At 35.8% G+C, this 18,002-nt stretch overlaps 1 protein-coding gene across 1 annotated transcript in view; it reads right to left on the minus strand.

The window, feature by feature from the left end:
• Positions 1-10,295: 10,295 nt before the first annotated feature.
• Positions 10,296-18,002, minus strand: part of LOC144966524 (DNA replication complex GINS protein SLD5-like) — a 140,554-nt gene continuing 132,847 nt past the window's right edge. The window contains exons 7-8 of the transcript XR_013644230.1: positions 11,912-12,033; positions 10,296-10,608 (exon numbers count right to left, since the gene is read on the minus strand). The gene's annotated coding sequence lies outside the window, so the exon portion shown is untranslated. The remainder of the gene's footprint in view (positions 10,609-11,911; positions 12,034-18,002) is intronic.

Here is an 18,002-nt window from a genome sequence, read left to right on the forward strand (position 1 = left end):
ACTATCCTATTCCATTTCACGCACGAGAACAAGTTGAAAAGGAAGTTAAGGATATGCTAGATACAGGAATAGTTAGATATTCTTCAAGCCCATACTCATCACCAATAGTAGTAGTGAAAAAGAAAGACGGATCGATAAGGCTATGTATCGACTTTCGCAAATTAAATGAAGCAACAGTGTTTGATGCAGAACCAATACCAAATCAAGAGAATTTATTTGCCGCCTTATCTCAAGCAAAATACATGACAAAATGTGATCTTTCTAGAGGTTACTGGCAGATTCCACTGAAAGAATCATGTAAGAAATACACAGCATTTCAATCACCATTAGGATTGTTAGAATTTAACTATATGCCATTTGGATTATCGACAGCCGCATCGACATTCCAAAGAATGATGCGTATGTTATTAAAAGACATCCCGTCTACACTCTCATACTTTGACGACGCATGTATTTTCTCAAACTCATGGACTGATCACATGACAACCTTAGAATTAGTGCTTGAAGCATTAAAACGTAATTCTTTAACAACAAAACCGTCAAAAACAAGCATTGCATTTTACAAAATTGATTTTCTCGGTCATACCGTTGGTCATGGGACACAGACACCCGAGACAGAAAAACAAACAAAAATCGCACAATTGCAACCACCTAAGACAAAAAAAGAAGTACGCAAAGTACTTGGGCTCCTAAATTTTTACAGGAATTACATTTACAACTTCGCGCACATCGCGACACCGCTAACAAATCTGACAAAGAATGGGTCACCGAACAAAATTGTTTGGACAGAAGCGTGTCAGAATAGCTTTAACCAATTAAAGGCATTACTCTGTTCAGAACCAATTCTTAAATTACCCGACATGTCAAAAGAATTTGTTGTAAGAACTGACGCGTCTGATAAGGGCATCGCAGGTGTACTATTACAGGAGCATGAGGGAACTCTAATGCCTTGCTTATATGCAAGCAGAAAATTATTGGACAGAGAATCACGACACTCTGTAATAGAGCGTGAAGGACTGGCCATCGTCTTTGCTTTAAAGACATTCAGCAGATATCTACTGCTAAAAGAGTTTGTGGTCGAAACGGAACATAAACCACTCACGTACATAAGAAATAACAAAATGAATAATAGTAGAGTACTAAGGTGGAGTCTATTTTTGCAAAATTACACTTTCAGTATCTCTCACATACCAGGCTGTGAAAATATTCACGCCGACCTACTTTCTCGATTAGTATAAACACGTGAGAAGGGTATAACTTAACCTCCCATACTGTTAGTTACCTCGCAAACTATGCCAAATCAGAACGCACAATTTCGATAATTTTATTTGTAAACATGATGACCCAACTTAATGTAACATTGAGTATTGTTTGGATATATATACCATACCCATTCATGATTTGGGAAATCTTCTCTTTATATATTATTGTTATGAATTTTCACTCATTTATGATTAATAATTGAAATGTCAATATTCCATTTACATTTTCATTCATTTCATTCAGTAAATTACCTTCATATCATCGACTTAAATCATGCTTCATTGCCATCACTATTGTTTATCACAATGATTTGTAATCACATTGCCATCATGTTGTTCATCACAATGATTTGTAATCACAATCTTTCATTGTTATTGTCACCCATTCATATACCTACGTTAATATAAACATTTCCATGTCTAGTTAATAAATAATTTAATTGTAGCACAAATCATAACAATGGATTAATGCTAGAGTATCATGATAGTAAATTTACTTCCGTTTGTAAAATCTATCTTTCCCATAATGGTTAAAGAGTATATTTTAAACGTGGGTGGGGGGTGTCACAGTAAAGGTTGTTCACAATTATCTTATTAAATTTTATTTTATTAAGAACTGAATTCATCTCACTCCAGTTATATTTCGGTAGGCTTAGATAAACTTTACCTTCTAATATTAGATCGTCTTTCCTTTTATAGCCTTCCCTCGAATTAATTTCTAATTAGTGAATACTTTTCGTTCTACATTCTGTCACGTAGCCACTTATTATAAAAGCTGATAGGTCTAACATTTGACACTCACTTTCTCTCCACAATCTATGCCGGACGGCCAGTCGCTCTATTCCTTATATATATATATATATATACTGGAAGATTTTTATCTTTTGGGACTTTGTAGATATTATATCTACACCATTAAGACGCCGGAGCTTTTAACTTTGATTGTATAATCTTCAAGGATCAAACTCGAGCCCGCTGTCAAAGGACTACATATTAACCCATTACCAATTGCCTGGAAGTGGAATTTTACGAGTCCGATCCTGTTATCAGAGGAATAGATCATCCAAGCCCATCAACTGCCTGGAAACGTAAACTTACGAACCTGACATATTATCATAAGTTACGTAAAATATTCATATCTCTATTTGTAACTGCCACGATCACTGTTTATCTCTTTTAATTAAATTTCATCATTATTTTTATTTCATTGTAAACAAATCGTTAATTGTTTTTCATTTATAGTAACTAGTAAATTCTGGGGCCTCATTCTACATATATCTTTATGCATAGTCGAGTAGCTCTTTACTCACTTGAGACCATGACATAGATGAACTATGAATATTACAGCTAGAATTATTCACAATGAACATGTAGGTACCTATTTTAACTTCGCGGAAATGCCAGGTTTGGGAGTTTTTGCCAAATGAGGGTCATTTAAATCGATCGATATTTGAAAGACAAGTTTCCTGGCCAAATTTTTAAATACGAGTTTGTTTGTTTTTTTTTTTGTTTTTTTTTTTTTTTTCAAGAGTAAGACCGTTAACTGGTTAAATAACTTGATAAAAAATTAATAATCCTTTGAAAGTTTGAAATGTTGATATGAAGTGTTTGTGGTGTAATGGATCACAAATTAGATTTGCTTATTGTACGTCCGTTGACTGACTGAGTTTATTATAATTTCTAATGGCCGCTGCCGTGCATCTTCACAAAAGCTCTCAAACCAGAGGCCTTGCGAGGTCCCAGATTTGAGAGTTTTTGCCAAGATGAGGGTCATTTAAATCGATCTACATTTGAAAGACGAGTTGTCTGGTCAAAGTTTTCAAGAGTACGGCAGTTAATTGGTTAAATGGCTGCATGGTGGTCTTCAGTCGGTCTCGGTTCGAGCCCCCATCGCCGCGATATATTTATTCTCTATTGTCTTGTGGCACTTTTCTACTTCCTTCATTTTCTGTTATTATCAACAAAAGTGCCTGCTACACTCACTTTTCAGTACCAATTTTATACCTGAGTAAAATGAGAGAATATGAGTAAAAGGCCTTTTCCAAGGACTCAACTCTGCACCGCTCGAAATCTGGACCTTCCGATTCAAAGGCGAATGTCATACCACTAGAGTGTGATCAAGCCACCAGTGCCTTCTTCTTCTTCTTCTTCTTCTTCTTCGTTCCTCTGATGGACATCTATGGCTGCAGTCCGATATCTGCTATGAAGTCTGTGGTCCGCTTTAGGTCCTCAGCCTCACCATAGAGCTTTGTGTTGAGTGTTGTAGGGGTGACCCAGTGGTTCGAACGTTGCACGTTGTATAATGGGCAATCCATAAGCACATGTAAAGTGGTTTCATGGTCGGTTCCACATGGGCAATAAGGGGTTGTTCCAATACCTAGCTTTGTAAACATATGTCCTCTTAGTCTATTGTGTCCTGTTCGGAGGCGGAATAGAGTGACTTGGCTACTTCGCTGAATGGCATGGATTGGATCCTGCTTGTTGTGTTCCAGGTGTGTGTCATTCCTTTCTTTGTCTATTTTTAGCTTTATTATTTTCTTTTGCTGATGGTAAGTGATTGACGACTTCGGTTGTTCCTTTTGGGCTCCTTCTTTGGCCAGTTGATCGGCAATTTCATTTCCATATATACCTACATGACTTGGAATCCACTGCAGCACAATTTTTCCTGTTTTATCAGATAAGCCCTCAAGGGCCTCCACAGTGTGTGCGGCTTCAGAGTCCTTCTAATACCAAGCCCTTTTAACCCACGATGTAACTGAGCATAATGTAAGAGTAGTGTTGTGAATTCCGTGAACTCAGCAACATTGAGGACACAATAAAAAGTCATGCCACGTTTTAACTGCACACTTTTGGCAGAACTCCGAAGTTCTGCTGCCAAAATAACGACTCAACAATCTCTTTACATGAGATTAATATAATTGCCGCGGTCATTAGAGGCTACTTTAGGAAAAACAATGGATCATCCCAAGATCTTGCGATCCTTTGGTTTGGCAAAGCCTCTCTCTCTCTCTCTCTCTCTCTCTCTCTCTCTCTCTCTCTCTCTCTCTCTCTCTCTCTCTCTCTCTCTCTGTGTCTGTCTGTCGTTCTAACAATCTATATATCTATCTATCTATCTATCTATCTATCTATCTATATTTCTATCTATCTATCTATCCAGCTATCCATCCATTCATCCATCCATCCATCTCTCTCTCTCTCTCTCTCTCTCTCTCTTTCTCTCTCTCTCTCTCTCTCTCTCTCTCTCTCTCTCTCTTTCTTTCTCTCTGCGTTCTCATTCCACTCTACCTACGGACAAAACCAATATTTAAGTCATTCTTCGACATTATCGAGCACCGTCAAAACACAAAATCAGCCCATTTATTTAGTGTACTGAACCAGAACGGCTCTTGGCCGATATAGATAGTATGCGCTTGGCTAAGAAGCTCATAACATTGCCATCCGAAAGTATAACGGACCAACACACAAAACATTGTGTAATCATGAACTTTTATAGTCGGGGTAATAAAGTTTAGTGAGAATCACTCACAAACGCGGATGGCAAAATACAATAACAAAGGGTTGAGTGACGTCATCTTCGTTCAATCTATAACGGAAAAACCTTAGCGCCGCCCAGACACCTCGAAAGTTAAGCTCACTCAGTAACAAAATACTCGACTATAAAGGGGAAAAATAAAAGTGGCACCAGACACTAGTCTATGGGGAAACTATCTGACTCCTATCTGTCTCCTCCTACTTGCCACCCTCCTACATAGACGTGACAATATTAATCCTCATACCCATACTCATATCTACCCATATCTACACACGTCATTAGTCTCTGGATAACAAGCCCTAAAAGTACACATAAATAAATAGGCTAGTACACGGCAGCTGATTTCCTGTCTGGTTCATATTTCATGCGCAACACATGGTCACAGCGTGTAACATTGTATTAATTTTTTTTTAATTTATCGTGGATTAGGGTCGAGTTTCCACATCACATTACAAGTAGTACTCGTTGTCTTGTCAATATTATAATATTTTAACATGGAGGCATTGCGTTATAATATTCATGTGTAACACAAAGGTCATTTATTCAATATTACGTAACTGTATTGTTTATGATTAGAATATGAAAGGACAAAGTGAAAAAAAAATAGCGAGAGGGAGCTCTTATAAAAGATAGACGTGGCAAATTAGTGAGCTGCACTGGTGTAAGATAAAGGTCTGGAAAAGTTTGTATGAAACAGTACCAGACAAAAAAAAAAATGGAATAAAATTTAAAAAAAATAAAAGCGTCCCTAAAAAATCACCAGACTGAGTTTTTAAAAAATGTTTAAATTAATTTTTTTTTGGGTATTTTTCTTTGTTTTGTCAAATTCTGTTTCAAACACGCTTTTTCAGCTTTTTCACTGAAAGATAGATTAGTAAAATTAGTTGATATCTAATACAGTATCTGACAAAAGCTGAGGTATTCTGCACTTTTAGAATAATGTCTTCTTGATGTATCTTTTTGTTTGCTTTATTTAGCATTGTGTCGCTGAGGATTAGAATTAGAGGCAAGCACGGACACGAACATGGAATGACTAGACATCTAATTGGGTCAGAGGAATCGAGCCTAGGACCCGATGACATACACGTATAAAAATCGTTTTCCATAAAGTTTTCTGTTGGAAAGTACTTTGCTATAGACTAAGTTTCTATCCAAAGAGTAGTAAGTAATTGCTGTTGTCAGTTTAATGCTATATATAAATCGTGAACAATACCGGGTCCATGGACCTTTTGGCTCTATAGGGCTCAGTTGACAAATCTTTTACTCATTATTTTTGGATTAGCTTAGAGATAAATAGAGAAAATAAATAGAGATAAATAGAGATAAAACTAAAACTAGATTAATCTCCAAACGGAAATCTTTATTCAGGATTTGTTATAAAGGGAAACTGACATAACCCAGCCATCAGCCGCAGTGCAGTTTTTTTTGTTTTTTTTTGTTTTGTTTTGTAAATAGAATGATAACTCGGTGACTCACGCGCGCGACAGTTGTGTCGAAATCAGCATTGTATCTCTCTTGTCAACGAAATATACACCTACTTCTGACTCAAGACGCGTTCAAAATCAAGGTCATAAATAATTAATACTTTATAACATTACATTTCGGGCTAGGGTTAGGTAAAATTTCATATCAGGTGTGAGTTAAGATAATGGAGATAAAAGAAAGGACCTTAAACAAAGTGGGCGTGGTCTTCTTTTCGTTTGTTAAAATACGATAACTTCCGCCATGAGCAGAGCCATTTCCATTTTAATGGATTACTGGGTCTAAACCCCAAGTGTTTATCTTAGACATCTCTTAATTCTCTATAAAATACTCTCCGAAGTCTTTTCGATTTTTGCAATCATAAATGTTGTTATGATATAAACCTTCATCTCAATGATAATAGTTAACTTTAGGCTTATAACATTCACACCACTTTTCCATTATAAACGCTAAATTAGTATAAAAATAGATTTAAAAATTCCCGTGGAAGGATGGACGCGCCCCTTTGTATTGCAGACTTTTAAGCATGTCAATTTTAAAAGTTTTATATTTGTATGGTATGTGTGATTTTTCGAAATAATAATTTTCACGAAATAACATAAAGTATTTATTTTATAGAAAATAAAAATAAGCTGTTTTCAGTCAACATTCCGAAGTTACTTCTGCCTTGTTTTTACACTATTGTTGGGCGATATCAGAACTTTTCGATATCAATACGATACGATACAGCAGCGATACTGATATTTTAACACTTCCCTCGTTTGATCTTTACTATAGAATTTTCGACTACTATCATTCGCAGCTCGTTTGTTGCATTTATAAATGCAACATGTATGAAGCATGTTGGTATTGTAAATATAAGTCAACCTGTGAGAAATATCTATTGAAAAAGTCGCATAATTTGGAATCGAGGAGTGGGAAAATAGCGCTTAACTAATCATCAGACAAGAAGAGTGTATTGATAGTCCTATCTTCCTATTCATCAAACGAAAAGAGCCACTTCTGGTATGACACAGTAATAGCAGCTGATCGACCCACGGGAAATTCCTCTTCGTTGGCCATCTTGTCATGTCTATGATATGGTTAAGGTCGACCTTTTGATTCTTGTTTAAATTATGACACGTCCTTGAAATTTGTATACATAGATATGTGGTCTACCATCTAAAATCAGTGTTATGTCAGTATGATCAGATTCACGAATAGTAAATTTAGAATTAAGATGATTAGAACTATGAACTTAGTGGGGTTTTATTCAATATAAGCAATTGTATTATTTAATTTTTAAAAACCACAATATCTGAATGACAACAAAACAGAGGGTTTTGAAGGCCTATGTATGGTCAGTATTATTATATGGCCGTGAAAGCTGGACAATTACAGAAGACATTAGAAAGAAACTGGAGGCAGCAGACATTTGGTTTCTTAGAAGGATGTTAAGAATCTCATGGACAGAGAAGAAAACTAATGAAGAAATATTAGAGCAAGCTGAAACTAAAAGGTTATTAATTTGTACAATAAGAACATAATTTTTTTAGCCTGATACGAGTAGCAATAAAGGTATATAAATCAAAGTATTAATTCTTTTTCACTCTCATAATTTATCAATGAACGCATAAAAATATCCTAAGGGAGAAAGAACGTTCAGTAAAGGTATCACAGTCTCCCGACCACTGACAACATGCCTTTTTCAAAATAATTTTGCTTCATGATATTATTGATGGAACGAAAATGATGTCGCTCAGTTCCTAACCATTGCTTTTAGACAGCCATTTTTACTGATAAGCTCTCATTAAATTATATCAACCCAGACTACAAACGTTACAGGTTTTACATAGTTTTGTGTGTTGTAAAGTTACATCCAGCTGGCTATTTTGTGATCATTTTACTAAACGCATAGCATCACTATCGATCGACCAAAAGGACCAACCAAATTGTCACCAATTCCGAGATCCAGGACTTCAAAGAGGTCTCCAATGCTTGACATTTGTGGGGGGGGGGGGGTTATTTTATTAGTAATTGGCCGATCAATGGAGTAAGAATTGGTTTTAACCAAAATATTAAAATGGCGCTTTGTCATGACAGAATAGTGCTTACTTACCTTACTTCCCACTAATCTTCCTCAACTTCATTATTTATCTTTATTTTCTCTAACTTGGCCCTGAAGGGGAAGGCGTCTTCATTACGTGACATTATTTAGAGGGTCTGTAATGGCCGATGGGCATTGGTACGTCACACGATATCCATTACCATGACGTGGCTTTGTGCGTTTGTGATAAAAGGTTCTATGGTTACTATAAACGTCATCATCATAATGACGCCATTTCTTTTTATATTTGCAAAGTTTTGAATAAAGTAGAAACTTGGGATACGTTTAGAATATTCAGATTTAGAGAATTTGAGAGAGAGAGAGAGAGAGAGAGAGAGAGAGAGAGAGAGAGAGAGAGAGAGAGAAAGAGGGGGGATTAGAGAGAGAGAGAGAGAGAGAGAGAGAGAGAGAGAGAGAGAGAGAGAGAGAGAGAGAGAGAGAGAGAGAGTACAACTATCCAAACACTCTATAAGACATTCCTCAATCAAATTCCTTTTTATTTCTAAAGAATTGTATTGTAAACATGTTCGAATTCATCCCTAGAGCTCTAAGCAAGAGAGTCAATCTTTATCGTTCATTTTTTCTCTCTTTTATTTTCTTTTTCGTTCCATCACATCGCAAAGGAATGCTGATCTCATCAAAGTGAATTAAATCCCGCAAGACAAGTGTATCGTAACATTTAATGAATCAAAATGAGAATCATTGCCTCAAAAGCTAGTTGCTGGCGGGCACAAGTTTTTAAAGCCCCAAATTATGATCCGTGTGAAATATTTAGTTCATTTTTATCTTATCTTATGCTATTTTTCATAAAATAAAATATTAAATTTTTTTTTAATTCCCTTTATTCATACCATAGGGGAAATTTTACTCTAGGGTCTATTTCAAGGGAAGAATAGAATAACCCAGGCGTCAGCCGCAGTGCAGCGCCGAAAATTGAGCTAGGGTTAGATGACTTTCTCAAGGCCACACAGCGCCGGGTGATCGAACTCGGTACCTTCCGGGTTCGAAGCAAAGACCTTATCGCTGAGCCACGCTGTCCCCTTCAAGCTGTATAGTCATGTTTCTTCAAACTCCGAGGACATTTTTCTGTATTATTATGTTGACATTTTGCAATTTCCATCTCATTCTCATCGTGCTTTACCATAGTAAGTAAACATTGCTATTCATTCCTGATTTATTGATTTTCTCTCTCTCGTCATCAGGGTTACAAGAGGAAATCAGCATAATGTTATCAGAGGACGAGGGTACTTATCGCATCTCAATAAAATGTTTTATATTGGCCATCTCTCTGCCTTGTCTGGCGCCGTTTCGTACACAATACTTCAGATCTTTATCATATAAATGATTGAGTTGAGTAAAGAGGTACATTTCAAAAAGTAAAATTTCGTCCTAATCTGACATCGAAATCTTCGATTGTGAAACGCGGACACATTATAAGGGAACTGCTTGGAAAATTCCCAAGTAAAAGATAAATCTTAAAGGAAGTAATCCTTGTTCCTGAAGCGGTGCTATGGTTTTCTAATTTGAAGCATTGAGCTGGTGAAAAGAATAATATATATATATATATATATATATATATATATATATATATATATATATATATATATATATATATATATAGATCAGGTGTAGGGTTTAATCAGTGAAAAAAAGTTATCAATGAACACACAACTGAGTATATAAATGAATGAATGAGTATGCCCTGAATCGAGACATTCAAAAATGGATGAAAAAATAAATACATAAATAAATAGATATATAAGTAAGTAAATAAATAAATAAATAAATAAATAAATAAATAAATAGATTTATGAAAAGTTACTCACATAGATGGATGTGAAAAAGAATAAAGTCTAATCGTAATAGGCAGGATTTTGGGCGTGTAAACAAAACCAATCGAATAAAAACGGTATTGAGTAGGATTCTTGTTTTTGTAGTGAAATTCAAATTTAATACGTTCATGTGAGCAGTGAATTTTATTTTTAAACTTTTATTTTTAATTAAAGGCTTAACTTTTCTATTTCTGACCATTGAAAAAAAATTTTTTTTTCTCATATTTTACATTACGAAATGATGTCAGATTGACTCGATGTAGATTAGCAAAAGTAATGTGGAAATCATTGGACGAGAGGGATTGGTATTTGTTTGTCACAGATAGCCACAGGGGTCGCCGCCGTCCAGATCATTGGCACTTGCTGCTGACTTCGCTGTTATTTCCAGACTATTAATCTGGCTTACAGCCCATCCTGAGTTCATAAATAAAGAAAACATCACCGACATATTTAAAAATAAAAATCACAAGTCATTCGATGCCTGTGCTAGTAGGTACATATTTATAATCTTTGCACTTCATGTGTTTAGACTGTAAATGAATAAAATCTAATATATTCTTTTAAAAAAATAGGTTTGGGGGTTAATATTGTTCCGTACAGTCCAAGTTAAAATTTTGCCAACACCTACAGAATTAATGGTAAATCAAACGATATACGAGTAACTTGCAAACCTTTTTTAATTTAATGGTAATTCTATCACCCGTTGACTCAAATGGTTATTTTGGTTATCCTGTAGAGCATAATGACCGGTCCTTAATTTCTGACCACCCTGATGCCAGATTCATTTGCGCGCACCTATACACTTTGTAACAGGCACCAATTTTACTATGGATGGCTCAAAAGATTCGTCTCGATCTATGTTAATTTCAAAATTTACTCAATACAGTAGTATAATAATTCAAATAATAGATGAGTGCCTGTTCATAGCCGTTATTTCTCCACTAGTAAAATAAAATAAAGATAAATTGGCGAGAAAATTATTCCCTTGCAATAGAATGGGAGCGATTTGGGGAAGTTGGAAAACCAAAAAAAAAAAAATTGAGCTTTTATATAGCGCGATATCCACTAAACGTGCTCAAAGCGCTTGCCAACAGCAACACTTTACATATAGGACGGGACATGACGCCTGTTAGGCTATATTACATTTTTTTTCCGGACAGAGACAACGCTTTGAACGGCCAGATATTCATTATACACCTGAGTACGGTGAGAGAATGTGAGTAAAGAGCCTTTTCCAAGGACTCAACTATGCGCCGAGAGATGCTCGAACCCAGGTCCTTCCGATCCCAAAGCAAGTGTCATACCACTAGACCACATAACCACACGCAACGAAACCTTTTAACTCCAAAAGCTCTCCAGGGTTTCAGTCTGATATTAATTTTTTCTTTTATTTTGCTGTGGTCTTTGGGGCCATAGAATGATGTAACCACACCAAGGACAATATCTCGTGTCCAGACGTTTGTTCAGTCGGACTATTCACGGTCTGAAGTAAACAGATATGCCTTATCTAATCTATAATTCAATTAAGATAGCCGTGGACTTATCATTGTAAACAAGCTGCCTTTATTAGATAATAGTACCCATTAACATAATATAACAAAACAAAGTCAGCCAATGTAGCCATACTTTTTTAAAAAAATTATTATCGTCAAAAGCATCTACGTGGAAAATTATTAGTCATTTATTTAATGGCGAAAAAATCCGAAAACATACATACCATAAAGACAGCTTGTATACTATTTATTACTTGGCAAGCAAGCTCATCCCTCAGCCAGCTGTCGTGATATTATGGTTATTAGTCACAACTTCTATACCATTTTAACACTAGACCCAAACAAACTGAAAAAGATAAGTAAATATTATATAAATAAATAAATGTGAATGATAATCATCATTGGGAAATGGAGGAAGAGGATGCGTTTAACAATCAGTTTTTGTTTGTTGTTTTTTGTTTCTCGTTCCTTAACATTGTCGTAATAGATATAAAATACAAAATAGACTTGTAATTCTTATCTTATCTTATACATAATAAATACATCGTGCAAGGAACAGTGTGGTCATTATGACAAAGGAGAGAAGCACTTAAAACAGTCACACAACTTAAGCTTAATGTAAATGTTGCTGCTCGAAGCTCGAAGAAATAAATAATAATGTGAAATTGAATGTAAGCAGATCAAAAGAACGTTTCGGGTTTCTCTTTTATCAACAAAACAGGATGAATGAAACACTACAAATGAATGAGATAATGTGCTAGTGGCGTAGTTAAGATGAATAATTCATTATTTAAAAACGTTCCCACATTTCAGCTTTTTTATATGACACGAGTACCATTGACTTCTTAAAACCATGCATTCCGTCTTTTTGATATTTACTTCCACCCTCACATCTTCACTCCTCTCTAAAAGCCTGTCAATTATCTTTCAAAAATACTTTCAGATGTTACTATCAGTCCCGTGTCATCTGTATATTATTGAATGTTATGTATATTATTCCCTTCAACCTTGATGCCTGCAATAATATAAATTTCTCTCATTATGATATCTTGGCAGATTTTGAACTGATCAGGCTAGGATACACAACCTTGACGAACTCCCTTCTTTATCAAGACAGACTGTGAATTGGATTGGTCCAAGTTGTTATGCATACAATCTGGGTGTATTATAAGTTGTGAATGAGTCTTTTATCTTTGTTATCAATTCCTATTTCTTTTTGTTGTTGCATCATTGTATCATGTTTTACCCCGTCAAACGATATTATTTTGTAGTCAACAAATAATAATTTTGCACCAGTGTTGTTATATTATTCATCACTGTTATTTGAGGACAAAATGACAATTCATACACATTAGTGAAGCATTTCTTCTCGGTTAAAAAATACGAGTAATTTGTTAAATGATGCCATTGATATTTAACATTCCTTACATGGCTTTGAATGAAATCACGATGCTCTCTGGCGCACGCCTATGTCAACATAAAGGAATTAATGGTTTATCAAACTTCACTTCCACTTCTTATCATAATCCTCCTCCTCCTCCTTCTCTTCCTCCTCCTCCATCCTCCTCCTTCTCATCCATCGCCTCCTCCCCTCCTCCTCCTCCTCCTCCTCCTCCTCCTCCTCCTCCTCCTCCTCCTCCTCCTCCTCCTCCTCCTCCTCATCATCATCATCATCATCATCATCATCATCATCATCATCATCACCATCACCATCTTCTTCTTCTTCTTCTTCTTCTTCTTCTTCTTCTTCTTCTTCTTCTTCTTCTTCTTCTTCTTCTTCTTCTTCTTTCTCTTCTTCTTAGGAAGAAGTTCCGAGTTTCGCAAATGGAAATGTCTCCGATTATGACTAGTAAAGAAAACAAACACGTATAAAACGTTAACAAATCTGTTTGGCTGGCTAAAATGACGGACCAAAAACAGTGTGTACTGATTTAAAGGTCTGATAACCCAAATTATTGTGGGCTTATTGTTGTAATGGGAATACTCTCAAACCAACGCAATATATTGTCTAATACAACAATGTTAATAGGGGTCACAATAACTCAGTTGGTAGAGCACTCGCTTCTCACGCAAAGGGACCAAAATCGATCCCGGATGCGATAGATATTTTTTCAGACCTTCTGTCCACCCAGCAGTGATTGGGTAGCTGGGTCTATTAGATCTGACGTAAAGTACTTTGCAATAGACTAGCGTCCTATCGAAAGTAATTGGTATTGTCTGTTTCACGCTATAGAAAACAGGATTAACTCCGGTTCCATGGGCCTTATGGCTCTAAAGAACAATAATGATAAATCAAGCCCGTAATTGGATCCAATAGTCTGATGTCACGTCGCCCAGCAACGGCGGCCATCGTGGTTCTAAACAAAGAAAATATGTACTTTTTATTCTTCATGCTGGCTAGAACTTTTCATATGTCTTGTGATCAGAATGTGTAAAAGTCAAAACATGATCAGATTTATAATGTTTTTTTTTCCTCTAGATACGCTTTTATGCTCGTCGGAGAAATATTTCATAAGGGTGTCCGCCTTTGTTTCGATAGTTTAGAACCAGTTACTAAGTTACTATGCGTCAATACGAGGGAAGTGACGTCACGACCGTTGAAGCCTATTGCAGTAAATGAGAGCTATAAAAATTAAAAACAAAAACAACCCTCCTCTCCTGTTCTGATAGTTTAGAGCCAGTTACTAAGTTACCATGCGTCATTGCGAGGGAAGTGATGTTACGACTATTGAAGAGTATTGCGTTTGATTATTAGACCTGCGAAATTTGTTGCACCCAGTTATAAAAAAACGATGTAGCATTAACAAACCAACAAAACCCAACAACAACAACAACAACAACAACAACAACAAAACAACAACAACAACAACAACAACAACAACAACAACAACAACTACAACAACAACAAAATAAGTTTTTAAAAACCCAAAATAAATAAACATTTGTGAAAAAAGTACAACACTCTGGACTATTTATAGTTCCAAATTATTATTATATCAAACCAAAAGGTTTTCATTATTGACAAAATGGTAAGGACACAACAACCTACATGCTTATTATAAAGAAGAGAAAATGTCGATCTTATCTTTAGAGGAGTATCTAGATCCATGAGATTAAAATAAATTAAAAAAAAAAAAGTTCCAACTTGTTATCTCTTGATTTTTTGGTCACACGGTAAATAAATGTATTAAGAGTGTCATTTCACCGATGTCAAGATGACACATGAAATATGATGATGCATTTTCAACAAATCAACAACAGTAGTGATAATGTGTCCATGTGATACTGTGTTCATGTCCAACTGCACGTACTGCACGTTCTCACCAGGACGCAAATCCACAATTTCTGAAGAACCGACATGACGTGACGGATCTCTCTTTTCATAGTAAAAATTCAATGTCGATAAATTAAAACAGTCGAATTTATGACTTATAGAGGTTAGCTGTCTGAAGATCTAAATGATATAATACAATGCAATTGGATTCAATAGTCTGATGTTATGTTACGTTCGTCCAGCAACGAGCAGCTTGGTTCTAAACAAAGAAAATCGATATTTTTTTTATTCTTCATGCTGGCTAGAACTTTTTCATATGTCATGTGATCAGAATGTATAAAAGTCAAAACATGATCAGATTTATAATGTTTTTCTCCGCTGGATACACGTTTATGCTCGTCGGAGAAGTATTTCATAAGGGTGTCCGCCATTGTTTCGATAGTTTAGAACCAGTTAATAATAAGTTACTATGCGTCAATACGAGCAAAGTGACGTCACGACCGTTGAAGCCTATTGCAGTAAATGAGAGCTACAAAAATTAAAAACAAAAACACCCCCCCCCCCCCCCCTCCAAAAAAAAAAAAAAGAAAAAGAAAAAAAATCCCAACCCAACACCAACAATATAAATAAATAAATAAATAAATAAATAAAGAAAGAAATAAATAAATAAACAAAAAAAAAAAAAAAAAAAAAAAAAAAAAAAAAAAAAACAAACCAAAATAAAAAAAACAAAGCAAAAACAAAACAAAAACAAATCAAAAACAAAAACAAACAAACAAACAAAGAAAACCCAACAAAACAAAACCAACAGACATAATTTACCCTCTCCTTTGCTTGATGATACATTTGGGCACAAGTTCTAATTAGTGTTTAACCAAAGAAAACCTATCTTTCTATAATTCTTTTCTACATCATAATATGGGAAACAACAATATAGATAGTATGCGCTTTGCTTGGGAGTTCACAACATTGCCATCCGGAAGTTTAACGGACCAACACACTAAACTTTGTGTAACTATGATCGTTTATAGTCAGGTTAATATAGTTTAGTGAGAATTGCTCATAACTGCGGATGGCAAAAAAAAAATCAATAACAAAGACCTGAGTGGCGTCAACTTCGAACTAACTATAGCAAAGTGAGAGAACATGGATCCTACCAAATTTAATGGTTTTTGATTGTCTTATCAAGACGAAGAACGGCATTGACCATAACGCTTCTTAAAAACATTTCGAAAACAAACTACAACACTTGAGTGACAAATAAATTGGTACTCATCGCCCCAATGTGGTATTAGGTCGGATTGAAGAATAATCAGAATTGCGTAAAATGTGTTTTTAGAATTTAATGAAATGAATCCCTGTCCACTGTCCTCAATGATTCTAGAATTTAAACTTTTACAAGTTTACGCTTTAGATTCAATTTTATTCATGGGATTAGCTTCGACATATCTTTAGAGACGATTGGTCACAAATATGCGATCATGTCTATGTCATTAACCCCCCCCCCCCCCTTCCCAACAATTTCCAGCATTTACTGGACAGTCGCCAAAGTCAAATCCCAGAAGCACTTTTGTACTTTGCTTCCCTGACGTTGGAATGGTACATGCACAGTTACGAGTTGGAGGTAGAATAGGAAGAGCATAGGGACGGGGACCTTTCCTCTGGGCATTAGTTGCCCAGTTTCTGCACCAGTAAGAGGAGGAGAAATTGGGTGACTGCCAATACAGCCACTGATCTGTCTAATGACTAATGGGGCCAGTGGGGTCTGGCGGCGTCGCCCACTTGCACTCTTTGTGGTAATGAACTGGAGGACGCTGAGAATTGTTAGGATTTTGCATCGTGATGAGGCTGGTCAGAGGTTTAAAGACGGTTCATGAGTGGGAAAAGAGTTTGCGGTTTTTTTGGGCAAAACGTCATAATATTGCATGCAGTGTAAGAATTAGGTGCCACCTTTATGGTAAGATTCTAGTCTATTGGAAGTACTTTCCAACATATCTAACAGACTCAGAAACAAAGTCAATCGTGGGAGTGGGGAATAGAGGAATCAGATAAATAACCCCCGACTCTACAAGGAATTGTGTACTTTTGTGTCTGAGTAGCTCTTTGAGTAACAGGGTCATCAAAGACATCGCTGAGAGCAATTTCCTTATTTTGTTTTCAAATTAAGCCGATGGTGGGCTGGCTAAACGACATGAAGCTCACACTGTAATCTGACAACTGTAACCGCAGTCATTATAAATATAGCATATATCACGTCCTAACACTTGTAGTGTGTTAACAGCTGCTTGCCGTCAAATAAACGACAATGGTACATGAAAATTTACGAGATCCGGCAACAATTAATTGAAGTGTCTCGTTGGCAGCTGTAATTATTATCATTTATTCGCTCTCACGAAGGCTCATGTATTGGAGATGAGTAACGATGTAACTAATACTTTCTTTTTTTATGAAAAGGGTTTCAATGAAAATGTGAGTGCATATTAATTCCATGACATGAATTTGGACAAATTGTGGCGTGCGTGCGAAACCAGCTACGTGTGCTTTGCATGTCACGGTGAAAGATATATGTTTGTACACCACACATGAGTACATTTAAGTTGAAGTACTATCTTTACCACGTGTATCATTATTGTTTTCTTTAATCAGTAGATTTATGACATTACTATTATTATTAAGGGCATTCAAGGGATTTTATCCTATTTTGCCCTATACCATATTTTATATTATGTTATGTTACGTGAGATGGCTCTTAAATATGTACATTTTGATTACTTTATTACAGGTTTCTCAACACTCAATGCAATTCACAATCCTATAATTATTCCCAAAGCATGTCAAAGAGCGAATTTCCACGTTACGTGAGTGTCGATCAATTCAATCACTGCCTGTAAAATATGTACTCATTCATCCATGAGCTCATTACGATAGCGTGTGGAGTAGTCCTTACAGCTGACACAATGTTAACGTAACAAAAATCTCATTGCTTAACTCCTTTGAATTTTAAGGCCGATTGGCTTTTGACCTGAAGTCGATAATTTTTT

Source organism: Berghia stephanieae, chromosome 2 (genome assembly GCF_034508935.2).
Source record: "Berghia stephanieae isolate SIO BIC M18660-M18661 chromosome 2, UCSD_Bste_1.3, whole genome shotgun sequence".
Classification (NCBI taxonomy): Eukaryota; Metazoa; Mollusca; class Gastropoda; order Nudibranchia; family Aeolidiidae; genus Berghia; species Berghia stephanieae.